This window comes from Dendrobates tinctorius, unplaced genomic scaffold, assembly GCF_039654945.1.
Source record: "Dendrobates tinctorius isolate UK_male_01 unplaced genomic scaffold, ASM3965494v1 ptg000014l, whole genome shotgun sequence".
Lineage (NCBI taxonomy): Eukaryota > Metazoa > Chordata > Amphibia > Anura > Dendrobatidae > Dendrobates > Dendrobates tinctorius.
Window position 1 is genome coordinate 29,652,865 of NW_027361682.1, and position 23,684 is coordinate 29,676,548.

The following is a 23,684-nucleotide window of genomic DNA, read 5'->3' on the forward strand; positions in this document are numbered from 1 at the left end:
GCCAGAGCTAGCTGACCAGCACAAAGCAGATCAAATCCAAACAGAATAGCAAATGAACTACTTAGCTGAACATGCAGGGAAAGAGCAGGATACATCAGACCTCAGGAGGCACAGGAAGAAAATCACCAGCAGGGATAGAGGGAGTCAGCTGTCTTAAATCCCAATCAGAAACCCCAGATCTCCAATCATCTTCCTCATTATCAGGTGGCAAGCCTCTGTCAATCAGATCAGCTCCACTACTTCCAGTAACCACCAGAGGGAACCCAGAAAGAGAACTCTCAATCTGACCAGCTCCACTATCTTCAGTAATCACCAGAGGGAAGCCAGAGAGAGAATTCACAACAGTACCCCCCCTTGAGGAGGGGTCACGGAACCCTCATCCACGCCACCAGGCCGGTCAGGATTGGCCCAGTGAAAAGCACGAACCAATCTTTCGGCATGAATGTCAGAAGCAGAGACCCAAGAATTATCCTCCTGGCCATAACCCTTCCATTTGACCAGGTACTGGAGTCTCCGTCTAGCCAAGCGAGAATCCAATATTTTCTCTACCTCATACTCCAAATTACCTTTAACCAATACAGGGTCAGGAGGCGCCGCCATGGGAACTACTGGCTCTACAAACCTTTTCAACAAGGATTTATGGAACTTATTATGAATCTTAAACATAACTGGAAGAGCCAAATGGAAAGAAACGGGATTAAGGATTTCCAAAACCTTATAAGGTCTTGGCTTGAATTTTGGAGACGCAACCTTCATAGGAATATTCTTTGAAGACAACCAAACCATATCACCCACTTTAAACCGAGGACCAATGGTCCTATGCCGGTTGGAAAACCGTTGGGCTTTTTCCTGAGAGTGGGACAATTTATCCACCACTTGGTCCCAAATCTGCCGCATTCTCTCTACCACAGAATCCACACTTGGGCAGGCCGAAGATTCCACCTGCCCTGAAGAAAATCGAGGATGAAACCCAAAGTTACAGAAAAAGGGCGACATCAAAGTAGCAGAACTAGCCCTATTGTTTAGCGCAAATTCGACCAAGGGCAAAAATGAGACACAGTCATCCTGATCAGCAGATATGAAACATCTCAAATAGGAATCCAAAGTCTGGTTTGTTCTCTCAGTCTGCCCATTGGTCTGAGGATGAAATGCAGAGGAGAAAGATAACTGAATTCCCAGTTTGGAATAAAAAGCTCTCCAAAATCTGGAAACAAACTGGACTCCTATGTCCGACACAATGTTCTCAGGAATACCGTGCAACCGAACCACCTGTTGTAAAAACAAGGGCACCAACTCTGATGATGGCAACTTTGGGAGTTTTACAAGATGGACCATCTTAGAAAATCTATCACAGATCACCCAGATAACAGTCATTCTCTGAGAGACAGGAAGATCAGAAATAAAATCCATTGAGATATGAGTCCATGGCCTCCTGGGCACCGGCAGGGGCATCAACAACCCACTAGAACGAGAACAGCGCTTGGACCGAGAACAAGTCCCACAGGACTGCACAAACATCTCAAATAGGATTCCAAAGTCTGGTTTGTTCTCTCAGTCTGCCCATTGGTCTGAGGATGAAATTCTGAGGAGAAAGATAACTGAATTCCCAGTTTGGAACAAAAAGCTCTCCAAAATCTGGAAACAAACTGGACTCCTCTGTCCGACACAATGTTCTCAGGAATCCCGTGCAACCGAACCACCTGTTGTATAAACAAGGGCACCAACTTTTTAAGAAGATGGCAACTTTGGGAGTGGTACAAGATGGACCATCACCCAGATAACAGTCATTCTCTGAGAGACAGGAAGATCAGAAATAAAATCCATTGTGATATGAGTCCATGGCCTCCTGGGCACCGGCAGGGGCATCAACCACCCACTAGAACGAGAACAGGGCTTGGACCGAGAACAAGTTCCACAGGACTGCACAAAATTCCTGACATCACGAGATAAGGCAGGCCACCAAAAAGATGGACTCACCAAATCTCTGGTACCAAAAATGCCTGGATGACCAGCCAACGCGGAGCAATGAATTTCAGACATTTACTCTTTTCCTCCACTGGTCAGGGACATACAATTTTCCCATAGAGCAACATTCATGTTTGTCTTCCTGAAATTCCTCCAGGACACGTCTCAAATCGGGTGAGATGGTGGAAAGAACTACACCCTCATTTAGAATGGTAGTAGGCTCGGTCACATCAAGAGAATCCGCAAAGAAACTCCTAGAAAGGGCATCCGCCTTAACATTCTTAGTGCCTGGAAGAAAAGAGACCACAAAATTAAAATGAGTGAAAAACAAAGCCCACCTAGCCTGTCTTGGATTCAAGCGTTTGGCTGATTCAAGATAAATCAAATTCTTGTGGTCGGTGAGGACCACAACTTGATGTCTAGCTCCTTCCAACCAATGTCTCCACTCTTGAAATGCCCATTTCATGGCCAGCAATTCCCGATTCCCCACGTCATAGTTACGTTCAGATGGAGAGAATTTTCGAGAAAAGAAGGCACAGGGATTCATCTTAGAAGTCACCGGATCTCTTTGGGACAAAACGGCTCCTGCACCAATCTCAGAAGCATCTACCTCCACCTGAAATGGGAGTGAGGCATTAGGTTGCCGTAGAACCGAAGAAGAAGTGAATCTTCGCTTAAGCTCCTGAAATGCCGAAACTGCCTCTTGAGACCAATTCACCACATCAGCGCCCTTTTTGGTCAAATCAGTCAGTGGTTTAACAATACCAGAAAAATTAATTATAAATTTACGGTAGAAATTAGCAAAACCCAAAAACTTCTGGAGAGCCTTCAAAGAAGTGGGCTGAACCCAATCATAAATGGCCTGTACCATGGCTAGGTCCATTTCAATAGCCGACAGGGACAAAATGAATCCCAAAAATGAAATCCTCTGTACACCAAAGAGGAACTTCGATCCCTTAACATACAGAGAATTTTCCCTCAAAATCCGGAACGCAGTCCGGACATGTTCCACATGAGAATCCCAATCACTGGAAAAGATCAAAATATCATCCAGATAAATGATCAAAAACTTATCCACAAAGTCCCGGAAAATATCGTTCATAAAAGACTGGAAGACAGAAGGGGCATTAGTGAGCCCAAAAGGCATCACCAGGTACTCAAAATGTCCCTCCGGAGTATTAAACGCCGTCTTACATTCATCCCCGTGCTTGATGCGAATAAGATTATACGCCCCCCTGAAGTCAAGCTTGGTAAACCAACAGGCACTTTTAACTCTGGAAAATAAATCAGAATTCAGGGGTAACGGGTACTGATATTTAGCAGTGATTTTGTTAAGGGAACGATAGTCAATACATGGCCTTAATGAACCATCTTTCTTGGCTAGAAAAAAAACCCAGCACCTAAAGGTGAAAAGGATGGTCTAATATGACCCTTCTCCAACGACTCCTTGATAAAAGATCGCATAGCATCATGTTCGGGTACCGATAAGTTGAAAAGCCGACCCTTTGGAAATTTACACCCGGGCATTAACTCAATTGCACAGTCATAACTCCTATGAGGAGGCAAAGACGCAGACTTACTCTCACTGAATACATCAGAAAAATCAGCCAAATAGTCAGGAATATCATGAGACTGGGGAGAGGTGGAGAAAACAGGAGTGTCACTAAGAACACATTGACAACCCCAACTCATCACAGGCACAGATTTCCAATCTAAAACAGGATTATGAGTTTGCAACCAAAGGAAACCCAGAACAATAGTATCATGCAAATTTTGTAACACCAAAAATTTACAATTTTCTTGGTGGTCCGGGGCGACCCGCATTATCACCTGGGACCAAAACTGGGGTTTATTCTCCGCCAAGGGAGTAGCATCAATACCTCTCAAAGTAATAGGAGTCCGCAGGGGTATCATGGGAAAACCACAACGTTTAGCAAAGTCCAAATCCATCAGATTCAAAGCTGCTCCTGAATCAACAAAAGCCTTAGCGGAAAATGTAGACAAGGAGCAGATGAGGGTAATCGCCAAAAGGAACTTAGGCTGTACACTGCCCACCGTAAATGTGTGAGCAAAACTCTTTTCTCATTTAGGGCAGACAGCAGTAGTATGAGCGGCCTCTCCGCAGAAAAAACACAACTTATTACGCCTTCTAAACTCCTGACGTTGCGCCCTAGACAAAACCCTATCACATTGCATGAGTTCAGAAGTTCGTTTGAAAGGCGGCAACGCCTCTCGTGTAGTTTTACGTTCACGTAAATGCTGATCAATTTGAATGGCCAATGACAGAGTCGTCAAGACCAGAGGGAACAGGAAATCCCATCATAACATCTTTTACGATTTCTGCCAAACCCTTCCGAAAGAGAGCTACTAGGGCATTGTCATTCCATTTAGTAAGGACCGCCCACTTTTGGAATTTTTGACAATATAACTCTGCAAAATCCTGACCCTGGTTCTATGCAATAACGTTTTCTCAGCTTGATCAATAGCATTAGGTTCATCGTACAACAACCTCAAGGTTTGAAAAAACGTGTCCACATTAGCCAGAATAGGATCTCCGGGTGTCAAAGAAAAGGCCCAATCCTGGGGATCGCCGCGTAGCAGGGAGATGACAATTTTAACCTGCTGCACAGAGCTCCCCGATGAGTTAGGTTTCAAAGCAAAAAATAATTTACAATTATTCTTAAAATTCAAAAATTTAGACCGATCCCCAGAAAACACATCAGGAGTAGGGATTTTTGGTTCAACAGCAGATGATTGAGCGAGATAGGCAGAAATTCCCTGCACTTCAGCAGCGAGCTGCTCAACATGATCAGACAATTGCTTAATCTCCATTTAGACAAAAAATATCCTCCTACAGCCCCAGAAAAAAAAAGGGGAAAAAATATATGAAAAAAATTTCTGACACTTTTTCTTTTTTTAATTCTTTCCTTCTTTAGAGTACCCTAGACTCTAGAGTTAGGCTGGTGATTCTGTTATGAATGGGTCGCCGAGGAGGATAGCAGGCCCAGGCTAAGCCACAGAAAACCAGAGAGGTTGGTAACTAAGCGGATGCAGACTCTTGATCCTGTCCACACAACTAGCAGTAGCCGTGGAGCGTACATACGATGATCCTAGATGTCTTGGCACAGTTGGAGAGCTAACTAAGCCTAAAGCAAGAAAGGGGAAATCTAAACTGCCCCGGAGCAGACCCCAAAGGAATAGATAGCCCCCAAACATATATTGGCGGTGAGACAAGATGAAAACACAACCGCAGGCAGAAAAATAGACTGAGCAAACGATGGGGCCCACACTAACTAGACAGGACTGGAAAGGAAAGACACTGTCTGCAATCACACAAAAAACCATGCAAAAAGTTCAACACGTCTGATGCAGAAAAACACTGAAGTCGCACGATTTTGCCCCCCACTATATCAGCACTCTGGTATATTCTGAAAGCAAAGCAAAAAGAAACCAATATAAGGGGACAAAACAAACTGGCATATGCAGTAACATACGGGCGGTGATTCAGCACAGCCCAAGCCGGAGCTAGCTGACCAGCACAAAGCAGAGATAAACAAAACCAGATCAAAGGCAAACAGAATAGCAAATGAACTTAGCTGAACATGCAGGGAAAGAGCAGGAGACATCAGACCTCAGGAGGCAAAGGAAGAAAATCACCAACAGGGATAGAGGGAGTCAGCTGTCTTAAATCCCAATCAGAAACCCCAGATCTCCAATCGTCTTCCTCATTATCAGGTGGCAAGCCTCTATCAATCAGATCAGCTCCACAACCTCCAGTAACTACGAGGGAGCCCAGAAAGAGAACTCTCAATCTGACCAGCTCCACTATCTTCAGTAATCACCAGAGGGAAGCCAGAGAGAGAATTCACAACAGAATGGTATTTAACAGGGAGAAATGTAATATTCTACATCTGGGCAAGAAAACCGAAAATTATATCTACAGAATGGGAGGAATAGAACTAGGCAACAGCACGTGTAAAAAAGACTTGGGTACACTAATAGATCACAGACTGCGCATGAGTCAACAGTGTGATACAGCAGCAAAAAAGGCAAACACAGTTTAGAATGGATTAAGAGAAGCAGAGAGTCTAGGTCACATGAAGTAATCATCGCCTTCTACTTCTCCTTGGTCAGGCCTCATCTGGAATACTGTGTCCAGTTTTGGGCACTACATTTTAAAAAGGACATTGAAAAACTGGAGCAAGTTCAGAGATAAGCTACCAGGATGGTGAGCAGACTGCAAAGTATGTCCTGCGAGGAACAATTAAAGGATCTGGGAATGTTCAGCTTGCAAAAACGAAGGCTAAGAGGAGACTTAATATCTGCTTACAAATATCTGAAGGGATTTCACAGTATAGAGGGATAATCCTTATTTTCATTTGCACACGGAAACACGAGAAGCAAGGGAATGATACTGAAAGTGAGAATTTACAGATTAGATATTAGAAAAAACTTTTTGACAGTGAGGGTGATCAATGAGTGGAACAGGCTGCCACGAGATGGAAATCTTCAAAGAGATGCTGGACAGACAACTGTCTGAGATAATTTAGTGAATCCTGCATTAAGCAGGGGTTCCACATGATGACCCTTGAGGTCCCTTCCAACTCTAACATTCTATTCTATGACTAGTAGGGTGGTTTGCAGCCCCTAGTGAACCTCATGGGGTAATTATAGCCTGTAGCAGTCAAGAAGCTGGTTTATGCTCCCTGATGGTTCAGTAGGGTGCTTTCAGTATAAGGGCATTATAATCGTTATTGCTCAAGTATGGTGACTTATAATCTTTGGTGGTCATCTAGAGGTGGCTTAGCATCACTGCTGGTGCAGTGCAGCAAGGTTTTAAAAACTTTACTAGTCAAGTGAAGGAGTTTGTGGCCTTAACCAAGGCAAGGAGCAGTGCACAACAGAATTAAAAATTCTTCCACCCTGGAGAACGGATAATTTGTAATAAGAGGTAAATTGCAAGGTTGCTTGTTTGTATCCCATTCTTAACTGTCCTATCCAGTGGAGTAATTAAAGGCCAATGGGCCCCAGTGCAAGATATCCTGGGCCCCATCCTAATAATATGCACCTTATCATGGAATCTATGCTGGTATATGTCCCCCGTTCTGCCGCTGTACATTAATGCATACAATAAAACATGAAAATTGCCTCTTCAGAAAGAAAGAGGACTTTTAATCTACAGCGCCACCTATTGGTAGTAGCGATCCTACAAGTCACAATCAACCCTTTAACGAGTCTTGTAATATGACTTAGGTTAAAGGCCAAATCAGAATCTCAATTTGCAGACACGGTGTTTTGAGCTATTGGCTCTCATCAGTGCAAAGTATGAGATCTGATGTAGCTAGCAAGCATTATACTCACCTTCTCTCCACTCCCCTGCCCTCTTCTGAAGCCAGCGGCTGACTTCAGCAAACAAGCAACTGAAGTGCATGAGGTCACTGCCATGTGCCCCCAGTCATGTGCATGATGACATCAGCTGCTGGCCTCTGATTGGTCGGCAGCATGCATTGCTATGCTTGGCCCCAATCGGTCTGTGAACCACAACACGTTGGACGCACATCCAGTGGTAGTTTCTGCCGCTCATCCGCATGCGCCCCCATCCGCAGGAGGCCGATTGCAGTCATGACCTCTGCGACCGCGTTCATTACGCCCCAGGTCCTATCCTCTAGTATTAAAATCTCATCGAGTGTCAGATGACCTCAATGTAAATGGATTTAGAGCAAGACCGAATCCCGACTGTTCAGACACCCAGCCATGGGAAGCTTTTTCTTTGCTCTTGCTACAGCTTCTTGTAGTTTGTACAAACAGGGCTGTGGCTCCCACTTTTTGAGCTAGGCATTTCGTTTATTTAGCTTCCCCGTTTATTTAGCTTCCCATAGCTGGGTGATTGAACATTCAGGCCTCAGTCCTGCTCTGCCCCATCTACATTGAGTTCCTCTGACACAAGGCAATGTTTTAATACTAGAGATAGGATAGGACTGTCCCGATTGGGGTACACCTTGTCGCAGTGGGATGGTTTTTATGCTTTTTTTTACGCTTTTTTTTTAATCAAAACCAGTGTTTACTAAGTGCCAAATGTTAATAATTCATTACTTACAGCAGGGTATATGCTCATTTTGTTTCTATCTTTTCTATCTTTTTTTTGTCTGTCAAGTGTCCACGGTGTGAACATGCTCCTATACTTTGAATATATACCAACGTATGCTCCAGCTCATTTCTTTGATTTTATTTTTGATGATGAAAAAAACCCCTTAATAAGACAGGAGACTGCGTTTGTAATGATACTTACATATATGAATCTGGCCCCTGACTATCAGCCTCTGCCTGATAATGCAACATTTGGGAGCTTCCTGGCTGCATAGTTTTAGCATTTTATTTAGCTGCTTTTCCATAACTATGAACATCAGATAATTCATAAGATTTTATACTTATGATAATTTGAATGCTGGATTAAATGTATATTCCCATTATACAATAAATTGCCTTTATAAACCATGCAATGCATTTCCCTCTGTCACCCACCACTGTGTACAAGCAGGCAGTCACTGGAATCCATCCACATGATAAGGTTTTATTGCCTGCTTTGACAGCGATTATCATGCAGAACTGATGCAAATTGCTCTATGCTTTCGGCCATCACTGTATATTTTGCAGCTATCACTGTCATATAAGTGAAGCATAGAGACTACTTTAGCATAATCTCTGGGTTTATTCATACTGTGTAGACTGTGCAGACTCACATATACTATGATACATTGGGCTTCTGGACTATTTTGGAGCATGGACGCCATATTTATTCAGCCCATCCACTTCTGCCATCGCAATGTAGGTGTGGTTATCACTTTTTATATATATGACCATTATTTCCATGGGTTTATATACTGATGCCCCATTATGTTAAAATTTAGACTGGAAGCTAAAATATCAGGGACAAAGCATGTCCAGTCAATGCCATATTGGTCAGAGTTTCTAAATTACTGCCTTATTGTCCCCATCATAGTCAAAATGTCCCAATCAGCATCACATCGCCCCCAAAACGGTCAGATCGTCGCAATGACTGCCATATTGCCTCCGTGATGGTCAGAGGGTCCCAAACACTGTCATGTTCTGTTTATCATTTTCGGGGTGTCCCAATTTTTGCCATATTGACTGTACAAAGGTTAGATTGTCCTAATCACTGACATATTGTCCTTGCCCCCATCAGAATGTCCCAGTCATAGCCCTCATCAGAGTGTCCCAATCGTTGCCATATTGCCTACACCAAGGTCACAGATTCTTAATCACCACCATAAAGCTTTCATCAAGGTCAGAAAGTCACAGCCATATTGTATCCATCATGCATAGAGTGTCTCAATCATTGTCATATTGCCCCCATTATGTACATACATACCTAATCATTGCCAGAGAGTCCCCTTCATAGTCACGGAGTCAAAATCACTTTCATCTTGTCCCCATCATGGTTATAGTGTTCCAATCATTGCCATATTGCCCTCATCACTGTCAAAGATTTGCAATTATTTCTATACTTTCCCCAATTCCCCACACATTGCCACATTATAAGAACATTGCCAATCCCATAGTGGCCAAAATTCTATCAATTGCCTCTATGATGGTCAAATGTCCCAATCACTGACATTTCAGCAGTAACGAAAGTGTGACCACAGTACATGCACCATGGCAAAATATTGCTTCTACAGTCACAGTGCACCCATGAAAGCTACCAAAAAAGTACAAAATCCAAACCTTTGTCAAGATGGCACAATGCTTTATTTTTCGCCAACCTCTCAGTACTATATCAATAATTTGTAGACGGGTTCGTCTGCAGAAAATACTTAAAAAAGATGTCTAAGGGATTGTTATAGCCATATGTGGGTCCTTGGTCAACAGTTAAAGTTGGCCCATTGTCTAACTATCCAAGCTATGAATATGTTAACCCGAATTGTTATGGTTCCACCATCCTCAGTGGACTTTCCTGATTGAGCTAACCTACTCGGAAGTCCATGGAGAAGGCCTCCATTTAAAAGCGTAAGTTTAAACAACTGAACTAATATTTGCTGGATTACCCTCTTATTGGGCCACCTTTTAGCCCCATGGGTCCACCGTTGCCTTTATATTTACATTACAAGTGACCATTCACTCCTTATATAACATCTAATTATGGTACTCCAAAAGTCAGGAAAATTTTGGTCCCCTGATGGCTCTTTGACATGTGGCGCAAAGTGTCAAAGTTTAAAGGTGGGCAAATATCTAAGGTAAATCTTGGCCAAATGCTCATTAGTCTGCCAGACTTCGCCATGATCTAGGCCCATCTTTTCAATGAAAGGAAAATTAAGAATCCAATAAGTCTCATTCTTCTTTCCTCTAACATCAGCTATTGAGGTTGGGACCCCACTACATATATTAGTTGTTTGGCCAGTTTGGTATCATCGGAGAGGGCTACCTCACTCATATATTGTAACAAAAGAGGAGTCACTTGGTTCCAAGTCCCAGAAGTTTTTGCCGTGGAGCCTCCGGGAACCATAATCCAGCTCTGCCTACAGCTAAGTACTAGTGATTGAGACTAATGGCTCCCATTGCTCTACATAACTTCAGCCTGTTACCTCTCCGATATGGGAATATGGTTTGATACATTATCACTTCCAGACATATATTCTATAGTCTTTATTAACGGTGTTACTGCAAAATCAAAGTTGATACATGGCCTACGATTTGTTCTGAAAGGCCAGCGCTTTAACCCATGAAGAGCCAGCAAGGCTTGAATGCCAGCCGTAACCACTAATCCTCAGCCAGGATGCCGGCTGGCTCTTCAAAGGTTAACATAGTAGGCATCTGCCTTTCTGCCTTATTGATTTATTCCTTTGGAGCTTTAATTATACAATCCAACTCCCCTTAAACATGAAAAACTGCTCATCTCCCTGTGCAGTTAAAAGGCACTGAAGTATGACAGAGGATCTGAGCAAATTAAGCAATTAAAATCCTGAAAGAAAAATAAAACAGCAGAGAGATTTCAAAGGGGCGCCACTTCCAAGGGGGGCACGGGGTGTTACGAGAGAGGAATACTGCCGAGTGAGATATCAAATGTGCGTTTATGTATTCAAAAATGGGCCCTACGAAGAAAGGGCTGGGGACAGGATGACCCCTGTATCTTCACGTGAAAACCATTGCATGGCAGACGATCATTAAAATCTGAACTTTTGTAATAGTGTAAATTTATAAATAGGCTGCAAATAAAATAAACAAGTGTACATGAAATCACATTTGAGGAAATTATTTGTAGATATTACAATTTATACACAAAAAAAAAGGGTTGCTCTCAAGTTTTGCAACATTTAGATGTTTCTGCACTAAAAGGGGTGGTCCGAAATGCAAATAATTTTCCTCCTAAATCTCTATTTATTTAATGCCGTATTCTAAACTGTTTTATAATATACTTTAATAAAAAATTCCCTATCCAACACTAGCTACGCTATCTTCGTATTTTCTATTTCCTTTTTGATTATGCTTCGTTTCAGGATCCCAGTGCATACTGGGATACTGAAACGAAGCGTCATCAAGGGGCAAAGACTATGGTGACTGCTACAGCCTCTACCCCCTCCGTAAAACAAAGCATCATCAGTGATCTTCGTTTCAGGGGCTGGGATAGTCCCTGCACAATGTGCACAATGACAGTGGGCTTTTTTTCAGCAGCTCAATTTGGCAGTAACGAGTCAGCAACAGAGCGACAGTGCATTATATCAGAATACCCGTCACTTACGGGATGGTACTGATCTCTGACAATACAAACTGACAGTGCGCTCTGTTGCCTACTCGTTACTACTGACTTGAGCAGATGAGAGTGTACACTGTCATTGTGCACATCGCAAAGTGCGCATAACGCAGGGCCTAGCCCAGCCCGAAAGTCACTAACGACATTTTATCTCAGGGTCTCTGCCCCCTGATGACGTTTCATTTGAGTATCCCAGTCAGCAGTGGGATTTTCAAATGAAGTGTCATTAAAAAGGAAGTAGAAAAAAAAGAAAACCAGTTAGTGCAGTTAAGGAAGGACAGGGAATTTTTAATTCAAATATTTTAGAAAATAGTTTAGATTAAGGCATCAAATAGATTGGGACTTAGGATGAAAATTATTTGTATTTTGGACCACCCTTTTAATGACTCCAGTTTAGTTACATTGTTATTTGGAGTCTGTCGTGGTCTGAAATGTACTTACAGTCTCATTAGCGGCTTAAGCTCAGTATAGAATCACTGCACACGTAGAATATGCTCAAAGTGAACTTTTTATTTATTGGCGGTGATGAAGCGACAGCTGAAGATTTGGCCTAACAACGGCCTTTATCACGTAGTCGCCTTTTTAAAGTAGAGTTTCTGTAGTCACCACCCAATTATAATCACTGCTAGGCAATATTTCAAAAAGATGTGGATTATCCAATGTGGCCAGTGGTCCTGATTCCTGAAGAGCAGAAGTTCTGGGGGTACACCAAAGAATCATTGGTGGCGCAATAGGAGATTCAGACACCGGATCAGGGCGTCATTGTCCAAGTAAATGTCTTCATCCCGTTGTGGAACCTAGAAAAAAAAAACATTATATTCTTGGAAATTTTGAAGAATGAAAAAGATAGAAAAATAGATATAAACGAAGCAGGATAGAAGATGAAAAACAGGACAGAAAAAAAGGAAGAGAAAAAAAAGGGACATTCAAAGACTATATGTGGTGCCCCTGAGGGTGCAGTCGCCGCAGAGGTACTGCACCTCCTCCTGAGGTGTGGTACCCCACCATTCAGGTAAGGTGGAGACACCTGAGCACACTCCAACACCTGCATCCCACACCACATAGTAGTGTAGCAAAGCACCTTTGGTGGCTCCCTGCTTGGAACACGAAGAGTGCTGGGAGGTGGGTGGAGCTTAGTCTGCACAAGAGAGCGGGAGATTATTAGGACGAGGTCAGTCAGTCTGACTAAGAGTCAGAGAGAGGATCCCCTGAGTGGGATGGATGAAGGAAGTGCTGCAGCAGACCTCAGTGACCTGGGTCTGCTGGCACAGGAAAGAGATATTCAGAAAGCCTAATTCTCCATAAGAAAGATTGATTTGTACGGAACGTGAGGAGAAGAGAACTAAGGACTAGGGTTAGAGCAGAGCCCTTGCTCAAGTTCTAAGCGCATGGCCAAGGTCCGGTCCCTGAGGTTGTATGGATACTAATGGTCCTGCAGCAGACACCGGAGGAATAGAAGTTGTCACCACTTTATTCCCACACAAGACTTGGGGGCACAACAGCAACGTGAGAGAGCCAGGACTTAGTAGCAAGGAGTCCCCGAAGCAGGCTACAGCTGTCTGCCGTACAAGTAGAGTTCTAAGAACATCTGAAAGGAGGAACTCCAGTGTAACTCAGTACTGTGAGTACTTCAAATAGGCGCGAGAAGGGAGACGTTCAGAAAAGGCACATATGTTGGTAGAGTGTTGGAACGAAGTACTTCATCTTGCCTGGAGGTTGGCTGAGCCCCTGACCTGGAGGACACGGCACCGAGGCAGGCACCTGTATGCACAACAGACTGTGAGTAAAGCTTTGGAACTACATGCCCTGGTGTCCTCCGCTTATTCCTGTGCCAGCCCACTCAGCACTGCTACATCTCTGTGCTGAACACTGCACCATTACGCTCTCCTCACTAGCTCTCCATCTACACTGCCCTGGGACTACAGCCCTGCCTGTGGAGGGCTACACCATCATTGCTGCACCACACCATCTGTCCCAGAGGATCTGTCTGCAGCGTCGGCTTAACACCTTCATTGCCGAACACCACAGGTGGCGTCACGAATCATTCACTTATAAACTTTAATCATCATCCACATGCACATTATTCCCCTTTTACAATGGACGCCCAGGGCCACGGACCGGGTCACCGCTACCGTGACACTTCCCATTGAAATCAACGGGCCCGGCTCCGCGTACCCCGCTGCCCCGGGTGAGGGCGACCGATCCATATATACTTACAATCCGTCTCCTTGCCGGGACTTGGCTAGGCTGCTCCCGCTGTTCTGCCTGACTTGCCGGAAAAATATTATTACACATTTGTAGAGGCAGCTATACTTACCCAAAGGCAGCAAGATCCTCACCTCACACTCTGCAACATGTAGCGTCTGGCGCGTCTGGGCGCACACCTGGAAAATGCGCAGCGCATGAAAACGCTGATGAGCGCGTGCAATCGCTAGACACTGCGCCCACCATTTTAAAGATAGGGGACCATTGCGCGTGCATCCCATAGTGCACGATGCGCTGCATGATCAAACGCTAGTGTGAAACCAGCCTTAGGCTATGTGCACACGTTGCGGATTCCGCTGCGGGTTTTTCCGTGCGGAAACGCAGGTAAAACCGCAGGTAAAGTGACCTGCGGTTTTCCTGTGGTTTGGTCTGCGATTTTGCCCTGCGGTTTCACACCTCTACTATGGTAAAGGTATGAAACCGCTGCGGAATCTGCACAAACAATTGACATGCTGCGGTTTGTAAACCACAGCAAAACCACGCGGAAAAATCCGCACGGTAAGCACAGCGTTTTTGAAACCCCATAGGGTTTCATTGTAGTGTACATGGTCAGCGGAACTGCTGCGTTTCCGCAGGGCCAAAACCGCTGCGGAAACGCAGCAGAATACGCAACGTGTGCACATAGCCTTACTGTCCCCCTCTGCCTCTCATGTGGTCTCAGCCACACACTTACTCACTTCCTCCTTCTCAGCTCCTTTTATAGCTCATTGTACAATCTATCTTCGTATTTTCTATTTCCTTTTTGATTATGCTTCGTTTCAGGATCCCAGTGCATACTGGGATACTGAAACGAAGCGTCATCAAGGGGCAAAGACTATGGTGACTGCTACAGCCTCTACCCCCTCCGTAAAACAAAGCATCATCAGTGATCTTCGTTTCAGGGGCTGGGATAGTCCCTGCACAATGTGCACAATGACAGTGGGCTTTTTTTCAGCAGCTCAATTTGGCAGTAACGAGTCAGCAACAGAGCGACAGTGCATTATATCAGAATACCCGTCACTTACGGGATGGTACTGATCTCTGACAATACAAACTGACAGTGCGCTCTGTTGCCTACTCGTTACTACTGACTTGAGCAGATGAGAGTGTACACTGTCATTGTGCACATCGCAAAGTGCGCATAACGCAGGGCCTAGCCCAGCCCGAAAGTCACTAACGACATTTTATCTCAGGGTCTCTGCCCCCTGATGACGTTTCATTTGAGTATCCCAGTCAGCAGTGGGATTTTCAAATGAAGTGTCATTAAAAAGGAAGTAGAAAAAAAAGAAAACCAGTTAGTGCAGTTAAGGAAGGACAGGGAATTTTTAATTCAAATATTTTAGAAAATAGTTTAGATTAAGGCATCAAATAGATTGGGACTTAGGATGAAAATTATTTGTATTTTGGACCACCCTTTTAATGACTCCAGTTTAGTTACATTGTTATTTGGAGTCTGTCGTGGTCTGAAATGTACTTACAGTCTCATTAGCGGCTTAAGCTCAGTATAGAATCACTGCACACGTAGAATATGCTCAAAGTGAACTTTTTATTTATTGGCGGTGATGAAGCGACAGCTGAAGATTTGGCCTAACAACGGCCTTTATCACGTAGTCGCCTTTTTAAAGTAGAGTTTCTGTAGTCACCACCCAATTATAATCACTGCTAGGCAATATTTCAAAAAGATGTGGATTATCCAATGTGGCCAGTGGTCCTGATTCCTGAAGAGCAGAAGTTCTGGGGGTACACCAAAGAATCATTGGTGGCGCAATAGGAGATTCAGACACCGGATCAGGGCGTCATTGTCCAAGTAAATGTCTTCATCCCGTTGTGGAACCTAGAAAAAAAAAACATTATATTCTTGGAAATTTTGAAGAATGAAAAAGATAGAAAAATAGATATAAACGAAGCAGGATAGAAGATGAAAAACAGGACAGAAAAAAAGGAAGAGAAAAAAAAGGGACATTCAAAGACTATATGTGGTGCCCCTGAGGGTGCAGTCGCCGCAGAGGTACTGCACCTCCTCCTGAGGTGTGGTACCCCACCATTCAGGTAAGGTGGAGACACCTGAGCACACTCCAACACCTGCATCCCACACCACATAGTAGTGTAGCAAAGCACCTTTGGTGGCTCCCTGCTTGGAACACGAAGAGTGCTGGGAGGTGGGTGGAGCTTAGTCTGCACAAGAGAGCGGGAGATTATTAGGACGAGGTCAGTCAGTCTGACTAAGAGTCAGAGAGAGGATCCCCTGAGTGGGATGGATGAAGGAAGTGCTGCAGCAGACCTCAGTGACCTGGGTCTGCTGGCACAGGAAAGAGATATTCAGAAAGCCTAATTCTCCATAAGAAAGATTGATTTGTACGGAACGTGAGGAGAAGAGAACTAAGGACTAGGGTTAGAGCAGAGCCCTTGCTCAAGTTCTAAGCGCATGGCCAAGGTCCGGTCCCTGAGGTTGTATGGATACTAATGGTCCTGCAGCAGACACCGGAGGAATAGAAGTTGTCACCACTTTATTCCCACACAAGACTTGGGGGCACAACAGCAACGTGAGAGAGCCAGGACTTAGTAGCAAGGAGTCCCCGAAGCAGGCTACAGCTGTCTGCCGTACAAGTAGAGTTCTAAGAACATCTGAAAGGAGGAACTCCAGTGTAACTCAGTACTGTGAGTACTTCAAATAGGCGCGAGAAGGGAGACGTTCAGAAAAGGCACATATGTTGGTAGAGTGTTGGAACGAAGTACTTCATCTTGCCTGGAGGTTGGCTGAGCCCCTGACCTGGAGGACACGGCACCGAGGCAGGCACCTGTATGCACAACAGACTGTGAGTAAAGCTTTGGAACTACATGCCCTGGTGTCCTCCGCTTATTCCTGTGCCAGCCCACTCAGCACTGCTACATCTCTGTGCTGAACACTGCACCATTACGCTCTCCTCACTAGCTCTCCATCTACACTGCCCTGGGACTACAGCCCTGCCTGTGGAGGGCTACACCATCATTGCTGCACCACACCATCTGTCCCAGAGGATCTGTCTGCAGCGTCGGCTTAACACCTTCATTGCCGAACACCACAGGTGGCGTCACGAATCATTCACTTATAAACTTTAATCATCATCCACATGCACATTATTCCCCTTTTACAATGGACGCCCAGGGCCACGGACCGGGTCACCGCTACCGTGACACTTCCCATTGAAATCAACGGGCCCGGCTCCGCGTACCCCGCTGCCCCGGGTGAGGGCGACCGATCCATATATACTTACAATCCGTCTCCTTGCCGGGACTTGGCTAGGCTGCTCCCGCTGTTCTGCCTGACTTGCCGGAAAAATATTATTACACATTTGTAGAGGCAGCTATACTTACCCAAAGGCAGCAAGATCCTCACCTCACACTCTGCAACATGTAGCGTCTGGCGCGTCTGGGCGCACACCTGGAAAATGCGCAGCGCATGAAAACGCTGATGAGCGCGTGCAATCGCTAGACACTGCGCCCACCATTTTAAAGATAGGGGACCATTGCGCGTGCATCCCATAGTGCACGATGCGCTGCATGATCAAACGCTAGTGTGAAACCAGCCTTAGGCTATGTGCACACGTTGCGGATTCCGCTGCGGGTTTTTCCGTGCGGAAACGCAGGTAAAACCGCAGGTAAAGTGACCTGCGGTTTTCCTGTGGTTTGGTCTGCGATTTTGCCCTGCGGTTTCACACCTCTACTATGGTAAAGGTATGAAACCGCTGCGGAATCTGCACAAACAATTGACATGCTGCGGTTTGTAAACCACAGCAAAACCACGCGGAAAAATCCGCACGGTAAGCACAGCGTTTTTGAAACCCCATAGGGTTTCATTGTAGTGTACATGGTCAGCGGAACTGCTGCGTTTCCGCAGGGCCAAAACCGCTGCGGAAACGCAGCAGAATACGCAACGTGTGCACATAGCCTTACTGTCCCCCTCTGCCTCTCATGTGGTCTCAGCCACACACTTACTCACTTCCTCCTTCTCAGCTCCTTTTATAGCTCATTGTACAAGAGAGACATCTAGTGGCAGCAGTTAGGATTGCAGGCACCTTAAATGCATAAAACCAATAGTAAAAAAACAGTGAACACAGTTACAAGACCATAATGGTAATCGGTGGTAAGGTTTATACCAACTAGTAAGTGTGGAGTCATAATCATGATATGCATATATAAGTAACTATACAGGTTGTCACTGAACATAAGCATTATGGACTATAGTATATTAGGGGTCTTGATACAGATTTTGCAGATTTTTGTATGTAGATAAGTCTTTTAATTCCGTTCCGTCCGCCAAAGCAATCCAGCTCGGCTCATGACTCCACTCTGTGTATGACAATCATGGTTGATGTCCCTGAAAGCGCCTGTGATTGAGCGACGGTTGCCCTGGCTCTGCCTTACTCTGTATATTATAGATACATAAATCTGCATTTAATGCATAAAGCAATGAAGAAATGTAAACTCTCCACACTGGAATAAATAGGCTTACGGAGGAGTACAAGCGGAAAAACATATGTCTCACCTGGCCCCGGTAGCTAATGATGTTATCTAGTGAAGTGTATGAAGCCGTTCTATAGACTGCGTGCTGCGCTCTCAGTCACACTAATTCCTCGGTGCTCCTCCGAACTGCCGAAGGAAGAGACAGCCGTCTGTCAATCAATATTCAATTCATTTCTTATTTTAGGCAAGTTAATCTCCAATCCGATGATAGATGTATCAGCGAAGTCTTGTATGATATGTATAGCGGTATTATCACTGGCATTGCTGAATGGTAGATCGGAAACAATGGGGTGTTCGCAAGCATTCACACATTATATCGAGGGCTATGTTCACATCGGTGCAGAAACTAAATAAAAGTAACACAGTGGATGGATCTAGGAGATGATGGGCATAAACAGAGCCCGATAGACCCCGTCGGGTCCCTGCTACATAGTAAGCAGTAAGGGTAAAATCGATGCTGATATATCGTAGTTAAAAGTGCGATGCTGGGCAGGGGCAGGTGTTGTGGGCCAAATATACTCACCCTGCAGGCCACAGTGTGACAGGTGCTTTAAAGGGAAATTACAGTATAATCAGAAAATGACCTAATGTTTAAATCTGTTTTTATATGTGTGGCGCCCCTGAGGCTCAGTCGCCACAGAGGTACTGCACCTTCTCCTAAGGTGTGGTGCCCCACCATCCAGGTAAGTTGGGGGCTCCTGACCACGCTCCAACACTCGCACCCCACACAATAGAGTAATTCAGCAAAACAACTTTGTGGCTCCTTGCTTAGAGAGGGGCAGAGCACCTTTGGTGGTTCCCTGCTTGGAACACTAGACGTGCTGGGAGGTGGGTGGAGTTCAGAATATATATATGAGCGGGATGGTTTAGGATTACAGGTCAGTCTGACAGGAGGTCAGTGAGAGAGGAAGCCACTCGGGAGGAGTGGGGATCCCTGGAAGAGGGATGGAGGAAGGAGTGCTGCAGCTGCCTCAGTGATCTGAGCAGGTTGGCATGGGAAAGGAAAGAAGGAGAAAGACATTGAACTGAAGCCTTTGCTTCCATTGAAGGGAAAAGACAAGTACGGAACGTAGGAGTAAAAGGGAACACAGAGGACGTGGGTTAGAGGAAGAACCCTGCCTAGAAGTTCTAAGCGCAAGGCCAGGGCCCGGTCCCCGAGGTTGTATGGACACTAATGGTTCTGCAGCAGACACCGGTGGAGTAGTGGGCTGTAAATGCACTACTCCATCTAAGACTTGAGGGCACAAGAGCAACACGGATAGAGAGCCGGGTCTTAGGAGTAGAGAGTCCCCGAAGCAGGCTACAGCTGTCTGCTGTGCAAGTAGAGTTCTTGGGAACATCTGTCAGGAGGAACTCCAGTGTATCACAGTTATAGGAGATCTTCACACTTAAAGGCGCTATAGAGGAGACGTTCAGGAAAGGCACATAAGTTGGCGGAGTGTGGAAGGGAGCATTCCATCTTGCCTGGAGGTTGACTGAGTCCCTGACCTGGAGGACACGGCACAGAAGCGGGCACTACAGACTGTGAGTAAAGCTTTGGAACTACATGCCCTGGTGTCCTCCATTCCTTCCTGCGTCCGTCCACCTGGTACTGCTACATCCCCTGCGCCGGACACTACACCATCTAAGTGTCTCCACATCTACACTGCCCTGGGACAACAGCCCCGCCTGCGGAGGGCTATACCATCCTCGCTGCACCACACCATCTGTCCCAGAGGATCTGTCTGCAGCGTCGGCTTAAAACCTCCCTTGCCGAACACCACAGGTGGCGTCATGAACTATTCATTTAACAACATTCAAACCATTCACATCTTTCTATTACTTGGGCGCCCAGGGTCACGGTCCGGGTCACCGCCACTGTGACACATCCCACTGATACCGGCCCGGTACCAAGTACTCCCGCAGCCCTGGGAGGGAGACCCATATGCAATATTTTTTTTATTTTGGATAATGTTTTTTCTAATTAATCTGCAGAAAGAAAACAAAAATCTTTCACACTGGCAACCAGGCCTTATACTAGACTCATAGTTCCTTTTCTGCACAGATTACTTTTGGCTGTCTTATTATCATCATAGATAACATTACAACGAAAGGTAATAATTCTATATATATAGTGGATAAATAACACAAGGTCCACCATTCACAATAGGTGACATCACATCTCACTTCCTCCTATACTGTGACTAATAACACCTCTATATACAATAGATACTATAGAATCCACCATTCACAATAAGTCATGACATAGCTCACCTCCTCCTCCTGTACAATGACTGATAACAGTAAATAATCCAGGATGCACCATTCACAATAGGTGACATCACTGCTCACCTCATCACCCTCCTGTACGATGACTGGTAACACCTGTATATACAATAGATAACGTAGGATCTCCCATTCACAATAGTTGATGTCACAGCTCACCTCCTCCTGTACAATGACTGATAACACCTCTATATACAATAGATATTATAGAATCTACCATTCACAATAAGTCATGACATTGCTCACCTCCTCCTGTACAGTAACTGATAACACCTCTATATACAGTAGAAAATCCATGATGCACCATTCATAATAGGTGACATCACAGCTCACCTCATCCCCCTCCTGTACAATGACTGTTAGCACCTATATATACATCTAGCTGAAGAGCCCGGCGTTGCCTGGGCATAGTAACCAACTGTGGTTAGTTATAACAAATTATAATGATTATATTGCACATAAAAACCGTGCATCTAATCCTCTCCTGTGTGATACTGACTGCTGAGCCGTGTATCTAATCCTATTCTGTGTGATACTGTCTGCTGAGCCATGTATCTAATACTATTCTTTGTGATACTGTGTGCTGAGCTGCGTATCTAATCCTATCCTGTGTGATACTGACTGCTGAGCCATGTGTCTAATCCTATCCTGTGTGATACTGACTGCTGAGCCGTGTATCTAATCCTATCCTGTGTGATACTATCAGACTTTTTCCCCATTATGTAGGTAGGGGCGAAATTATTTGGTGAATTGGAACACGTGGGGTTAAAATATCGCCTTAAAACATAGTCTATGACGCTCTCGGGGTCCAGACGTGTGACTGTGCCAATTGTGGCTGTAGCTGCGACGATGCGGATGCCAATCCCGGACATACACACATACATACAAGTACCCACACATTGAGCTTTATATATTAGATGGATAACACAGGATCCACCATTCACAATAGGTGATGTCACAGCTCACTTCCTCCTGTACAATGACTGATAACACCTCTATATACTGTGCAGTAGATAACACAGGATCTATCATTTACAATAGGTGATAGTCACAGCTCACATCTTCCTCCTCCTGTACAATAAACCTATATACAGTGGATAACAAAGGATCCACCATTCACAATAGGTGATGTCACAGCTCACCTCCTCCTCCTGTACAATGACTGATAACACCTCTATATACAGTAGATATTATAAGATCCACCATTCACAATAGCTCATGACATAGCTCACCTTCTCTTCCTATATTCAATGACTGATAATGATTGGTACTTAACATTAAAACCATCTGTCTTACATGTGCAAGCCTCAAAGCCAAAAATCACAAAGCAAAATTGCATGTGCTAAAAGCAATAGCTTCTTAAAACATTACAGCTCAGACACCGCTACCTATGATAATACTGCGATTCAAGATTGAAGCTGAGCTGTAATTCCAGTCATGACCTATGGGGGGAGTGGCACTGTATGTAGACGCAGGCATGCTGTTTTTGTCCTGAATCGCCCCTTTAAATGCAATCCTCCCTCATCCACATTACCACACAATCCTTACTTTTTGTGTTGGAGCTGAATGTATTTTTGGATCCATTTTGCCTGTTCCTTACGCTGTCATTTTCTGACAGAGGTTCCTCTTCTAAATCATCGGATGCCGGGCTTAATGTTGTCGTTCGTGTCGCTCTCGTCTTTGCTCCATTGTTTCCAGTTCTGGGCTATGTGATCACAACATTACGTCTTCTGATTAGAAGAGGTAGAAAATCAGGATGATTGTTAGTGAGGTGTAGGACTTCACTTTTGTTAGGGCGAGGAGCACTTGAGTACTCTGCAATGAGATATAATTAAATTTTAGAAGGGGCATTGCATTTAGGATAGTCATTAACACTTAGCACATGAGTGCAGTACTTTTTATTCCATCTCCCTCCAGACTAGCTTTCTACAGTATAGCCAGTCCCGTCCACTAATCATTGAGGAGCCTACAAGAGGGTAGGATTATGCAGCAACAATAAAAATAAGGGCCCTTTACTGGAGCTAGTTGACACCTGCACACTCCTTACCCCTTAGAAATGCAAAGATACTAAAATTCAAGTTGATAATTTAGGGATATTTTAGTGCCGACTCAATCGTGGCAGGAACCTCCTGTTTGTGGATGAAGCTTTTGGCTTGTGACGCTACTGGTTTGTAGGGAATGTTTCCCAAAAAAATCAGGATAGCCCCAACAAATTTGGCACCGTTGACACATGTCCACCAGAAGAGGTCCAGGTGCAAAAATTTGTCAACTTTTGCCACTTTCATCTCAGTTTCTCCTAGCTCTAGCTTGAGGGAAACGTAGTGAATCTCGGGAGCACAGTGGTGCCGGATGGGTAATCCCTAGGTCTAACAGGACCTGTTAAAGTAGGGATAATCTGAGCTGAACGTAAGAAAATGATGGAAATGTACTGTGCCTAACAAACACGCAATCCCTGCATGTATTGTGACAGTCAAACAGCCACAGGACATGCAGTCGTGGGTTCTCGCCCAAGATACTCAGTTATCCGCACCCGCATGCTAAGATAACACCTTATCCGAGCACGTTCGCTCATCACTAGTGGACAACCCTTGTAGCTATTTTAACAATACAAGAGTGTTGCAGTATACAGTAAAGTCACTGTCTCCCAGGAACACCAGTAACAGGATGGTCTTCATGGGAACAAGGTTCTGCAGCAGACTGCAGCTGTCATGGAAATCTACTTGGGGGCTGATGGGCGCATGGAATGGCAAAACACCCAGGCCTCACGCTGTAAATGTTGCTATTCGTCTTTGTTTAACATATTAACAGCAGCAGAAAGAGCTCAGCCCCATCACTGTCTGTTAGAGGCAGATGATTGCTCAATAACACAGCCATCTTCTGACAGGAATGGTGCGGACTCATCCTCTTCCGTCAAGTGCCGTACATGTGTAAGGCGGCCAGG

The 23,684-nt window shown here is 44.8% G+C and overlaps 1 long non-coding RNA gene across 1 annotated transcript; it reads right to left on the minus strand.

Annotated features, from left to right (window-relative positions):
- Nucleotides 1-12,221: 12,221 nt before the first annotated feature.
- On the minus strand, nt 12,222-22,844 carry LOC141073031 (uncharacterized). Its single transcript, XR_012226936.1, has 2 exons — nt 22,292-22,844; nt 12,222-18,604 (listed from the first exon to the last, which is right to left on the minus strand). It is a non-coding gene; the product is annotated as an uncharacterized lncRNA (long non-coding RNA).
- Between the last annotated feature and the right edge of the window lie 840 nt (nt 22,845-23,684).